The following is a 5,825-nucleotide window of genomic DNA, read 5'->3' on the forward strand; positions in this document are numbered from 1 at the left end:
TGAAAGAGAAATAGATTTAAATTGTTTTTAAGGAGAGATTTTGATATTTGAAACACCTGAGCAGTACGCAAGGGTTGTGGTTCGTCTCACTTGCTCCAGATCAAGATTTTTAAAAGATTGTGGTTTTGAATGTAAGCTTTGACCTGGTAAGGATTGTGGTGGTGTACCGCTTGTCCAGTGTCGCAATGTCTGTGGAGATCGTGGTTATTTACCGCCCACGGGTGTGTGTTTTCCAATTGAAAATCTTGCGAGGATCATGGTGGTGTATCGTTCGCAATCGTGGGATCGTGGTGGTGTACCGCCCACTAGGTAGGGATTGTGGTGGTGTACCGGCTACCGGTTTTCAAGAGGACGATATCCGGGTTAGCTACTGGATGTGTCAGGTTCTAGCAAAGTAACTGACACATGAGCGCACGGCCAGTAGGATAGGCATGCATCATGTTGCATTTGTTTACTTTGTTTGGGTGTGCTTAAGTGTTTTAGTTTACCTATTTGATGAATTCTGTTTAACTGGTAACTGTGATACTTGTTGTAACTGTTCTTAAATGTGTTTGCCTTGTATTTATTTGTGCTTGTGATTGATTTCTGTTTTGAGTATTTGGTGGTAGATTGATTATAGCGGTGATTTGTTTTGAATTGGGCGGAGGCCGAGTTGATTTGATTTGGGCCAGAGGCTGTGATTGGTTGGATCAGAGGTAAGTTTTGGTTAAAACAGTTTCTTAGTAAGCGGTGAAATGTGTGGCATGTTATTTTGCGTGGAATTTTTTATAAGAAAAAATATGAGTTTTAATTTTGGATAATGAACGGATGATCACTGCGACTGAAAATAATTTTATTTAAAATATCTTCTTATAACAATTCTTAAAAACCTTCTACTGAGAACCAGCGATGACGATGTTCTCACCCCCTACAAATTTTATCTTTTCAGGACGGACGAAGAAGCTTGCGGAATTTTTGTTAAGTACTTAGATATGTTGTTTCTGTTTGTATACACATGTTATAGATTTTCCACGCCTTTATTATTATATTCTTGTAAGAAGGATAGGAATTGTGACTGTAATGATATGTATATATATAATATTTATAAGTTGCTTGAGTAAGAAGTTTTGTATATATGTATAAGCTTGTTTGTTTTCATGAAAAAGTATTTCCATGTTTTTAAAGAAAACAGCGATATGGTTTCGAGTCAAAGGCTCCTATTTTATTAAGTATATGAAGTCGTTGTGACACTTCTCACTATCAGAGTGGCGTAGTCAGAAGCGTGACATTCTGATAGTAAGGGTATTACAGAAAATATGAAAGATACTTAAATGTGAAGTAAAAATATAATACTAAATCAGCGCATACTAATTCAAATCTAACTGGACCCATTCGATGATTCCATTTTTGCTTGGATCTATTTTCACGATTTTTGCCATATATGACTTACATTTCTTTGCAAAGTAAAAATTCATACATAGAGTCATTTAGATTTGACAACAAATACACGTTACAAACATTAAAGCCAAGAAAGTAGGTTTAAAATATATCACTTTGATGATATCAAGCCTCTAAAAGTGAACTAATTTTCGAAAATGAAGTTCAGGTACAGTCATTAGACAATTTTTCATCATCTCTCTAAATGAGTTATATGATATATAATGATACTTTTTAATCGTTTCTTAAATTGCTTCTATAACTCTCCAATAGTATCTATCATCTAATGCTCAGCATCACTTAAAATATTATATTTAGACTAGAATGAAACAAAGAATTAGATTATTTTACATTGCATGCTAAGACCAACACTAAAAAAATTAAAATAGAGAATGATCTACTCACATTTGCATAATTCAACATTGAAATTTTAGTCTCACTTGGCACAGCTTGCCAGCTAGTATATAATAATGTGACCAAATTAGAGTTTCTTGCAAGTGTACCTAAGAAACGACTAAACAATTGAACATGTGTGCTTGTTGGGCCTATATGTTTGCTGTTGTACCATGTTAACTCTATCTGTCTCTCCATAACATAAATATGCTTGAGTTGGGCAGGACCACGAACACTTTTCATTTTGATACCTATTTTCAATCTCATTACTAGAGAATATTAACAAGAATATTAATCTAATAAATAAAAAATTAATCTAATAAATAAAAGAGTTAGGTTAGTATCTTTCATTATTTGCTATTGAAACTAAGAATAAAATCATTATCGTTGTTACTGTCACTACTATCACGAACACTTGGAATATGATCATCATAATTATACTCATATTCTTCATTATTTTTATCCGATGATATCCCATATTTTTCAAAGAATTTATCTAAAGTCATAGCTGGGATAAGAGACTCGATCTTGTGTTCTTCTTCTTTGTTGAATTTTTTCATTGGCATCTTCTTCCTAGTTAGCTTCTTGCTTTGACCTTCATTTGCATTGGTTTTCATCTTGTCTTGATCATCTTTTTCATTGGCATCTTGTCTTGATTATCTTCTTCATTGATCATCTTGTCTTTATTATTTGTTATCCTCTTTTTCGTTGGCATCTTGCTTTAACCCTCATCTTCAACTTTTGTCAACTTTTTATTAACATCTTGCTTTTTTTTTCTTTGTTTCATTATTGCTATCATCCCCACGTGCAGCTAATACATGTTTCCTTTTGATTTGAAAATGTTTTACCAATGCATAAGTACTCATGAATTGAATTTTTCGAGTTCTTTATTAGACTCTTGTTCTTCAAGGGACTTCTTTGTGACTCCATTTCGGATAGGGTCATTATCCATCTTCTTTTGGAATTTCCTTTATTGTTCATCTTGTATCCCAAAAAGAGAAGTCAAATAAAGCATAAACATAATTCAATTAAAAAAGAGAAGTCAAATGAAGTATAAAGATAATCCAAGACCTTAAAGTCACTCAATTTCCTCATCACTATCAAACTTACCAAACTCTGTTTCTTCGTCTTTAAGGTGGAGCTTATTTGGTGCCACATTAACAACAGGTCGCACACCTTGTCTAACCAAGTCTACCTCACCAATATCACTTAAAGGTATCAGACTATTCGCAGATTCATGTGGCTCTCTTATATTATGATCAAACTATAATTGGACACCGATATTAAATAAGTCTCTTGAAACCGTTTTCATCACATATTGCTTTTTGGGAAATGTATGGATCTTTCACATAAAAGCACTGGTGTGCTTGGCTTGCCAACGCAAATGGTTCTTCTTGGTAACATCTTTTGTTGAAATGAATATATGTCAAACCATAATTATCTTCCTTAGCCATATACCACTCACACTTAAATAACACAACTTTAAATTGGCTATAATAATCAAACTCAACAATATCGATAATTCTACCATAATATTTTATGTTGGCCTTGATTTTTTTTTGTCCTTAACACTAGCAAAGCTTGTAGTTTCAACCACCACAATGACACCATTGTTTTGCATTTTTCGCATAACTTCTCGCTGCTTAGTATGAAATCTGTACCCATTGACGATATTAGCAGAAAATATTTTTGCAAATTTATTTGGACCCTTAGATAATTGTCGTATCTAATTGGGAACATCATCCTTTATGGCATCTCTTGCAAACTATTCTAGAAAGTCTTCATTTTGATCTTTAACGACGTTCCACTTTCGCTTCCGCTGGCCTTGCTTTTGTTTCTCACCATGTTCTCTACAAGGAATGTGCATTATTGTTTATTGGTAAAGAAAATGCTACCAAAATTAGTCTAAGAAAAAGACAAATGAGAAGTTAAGATATCTCATATAAGGCTCCATGTTATCGCAATTGTTTAATACATATGCATTAGCTTGAAGGAGTGATATCTCGTCCAAAATAATTAGTTGCCTTTTTTTTTCACCCAATGGACTTCTCTTGTTTGTAAACAAATTTGAATCAGGATCTTTGCTTGTAGTGCATTCATCATTATTCCGAGATACTCTGTTGAATCTTGTTTTCACTCCCTCATGAAAATATCTTGAACAAAAGGTTAAACACTCTTCAGCCAAATAATCCTCTGCAATTGATCCTTCTGAACGACTTCTATTATGAACGCATGATTTTAGTGTGAACATGTATCTCTCAATCAGATACATCCATTGAAACTGGACGGGACCACCTAACCTTATTTCATCAGCTAAATGAATAGGCAAATGAACCATCATATCAAAAAAGTTAGGGGAAGATCCTCTCCAACTGGAACATAGTCTCTACAATCTCTAACTCCAAACCATTAATCTATTCTAAAGAGATTTCTTTTTGACATAGCCAACAAAAAAGGAACACAAGTGAACTAGAGGAGCAACAACATGATCAGGAAGAATGCTTGTGATTGGTATTTGCAACAGGTAATGCAACATGATTAGGAAGAATGCTTGTGATTGGTACACAACGAAAAATGTTTGAAGCACTTTCATCAGGCAATTTTGTTTTCTTTAAAACACCGAAAAAATAGATTTCTCCCTTTTGGTTATGGAGAAGCATGCTCTAACAAGTTTAGTTCTTTTGTCATCCTTTGTATTTTTTTGGTGGAGATTCTTTCGAATGTCCATCTCCTTAAGATCATAACAAGCCTTTGCATGATCCTTTGTCTCTCTAGGAATATCTACTAATAAGGTCTCAACTATACTGTCAACTATATTTTTCTCTATATGCATTACGTCAACGTTGTGTCTAATCATACAATCCTGCCAATATGGTAACTTAAAAAAGATTGATCTATTTTTTGCTTGGCCTTTATTTTTGTTTTGCATCTTCCCAAAAACATTCTCTTTGACTTAAATATATCTAGAACCTCTGCATCTGTTAACATTCGTGGTGGATCCCTGATTTTGGTTTTTCCATTAAAAGATCTCTTGTTAGACCTCTATGCATGATCAACTGGCAAAAACTTCCTATGGTCCATGTAAACTATCTTTTGGCTATGTTTCAAATAACAAAAAGAAGTATCATATTTACAACAAGGGCGAGCCAACTTCCCTTTTGTACTCCAACCTGACAACATCGCACACGCTGAAAAATCAGCGATTGTCCAAAGAAGTGCGGCATGCATTTGAAAAGTTTCATTTTTAAAAGAATCATATGTATTTATTCCTAACACCCATAGCTCCTTTAACTCTTTATTCAGTGGTTGCATAAAAACATCAATATTATTTCTTGGTGAATAGCATCTAGGTATGAACAAAAAGAGCATGCAATATTTTGACTTCATGGACATCCAAGGAGAAAAATTGTACACCATTAAGACATACTACAAGAAAATTGCCTGATACGGTCGGATTTACCAAAATAATCCACTAGTAATCTGTTTACCGTCGGAATAAATCTGACGGTATAAATCTTGCCAGTAATTATTTACCAACAAATTTTCTTATCTGCTGCTAATTACTGTCAGAAATTTTCCGCCGAAATCTTTTACCGTCAAATTTATTCCCCGGTAAATCTGACGGTAATATGTTATTTAATAATAACTAAAATAATAATTTCCAGCGGATTTATCCGACGGTAAATCCGCCGATAAACTTAAAATTTTAATTTTTTTTTATAAATTTACTCATCATCATCCTCTTCCTACAGCAGAAGAGAACAAAAGCATATATAACTATTACCAATCAATCAAACAAGTAAAAAAGGATAAAATTAAAGTACAAAAAAAAGTATAATAACCAACTACACTATAGGATAGTAATCCCCATATTCTGCAAATAGAAAGAAAAATTAAGTATATATGCTCATTATGACTAGAAACTTGTCTTAAAGTATTATTTGCACACTTATGAAAAAAATTAAACCCAATTAAGAACCTTTTATGTTCAATAAAAGATAATCCATATATCATAT

At 33.3% G+C, this 5,825-nt stretch overlaps 2 pseudogenes; both read right to left on the reverse strand.

Annotated features, from left to right (window-relative positions):
• Positions 1–2,159: 2,159 nt before the first annotated feature.
• On the reverse strand, positions 2,160–2,790 carry LOC148575098 (uncharacterized; annotated as a pseudogene).
• A 97-nt stretch (positions 2,791–2,887) lies between these two features.
• LOC148575099 (uncharacterized) lies at positions 2,888–3,676 on the reverse strand (annotated as a pseudogene).
• Between the last annotated feature and the right edge of the window lie 2,149 nt (positions 3,677–5,825).

Source organism: Arachis ipaensis, chromosome B2 (genome assembly GCF_059453495.1).
Source record: "Arachis ipaensis isolate K30076 ecotype BB chromosome B2, ASM5945349v1, whole genome shotgun sequence".
NCBI classification, from domain to species: Eukaryota; Viridiplantae; Streptophyta; class Magnoliopsida; order Fabales; family Fabaceae; genus Arachis; species Arachis ipaensis.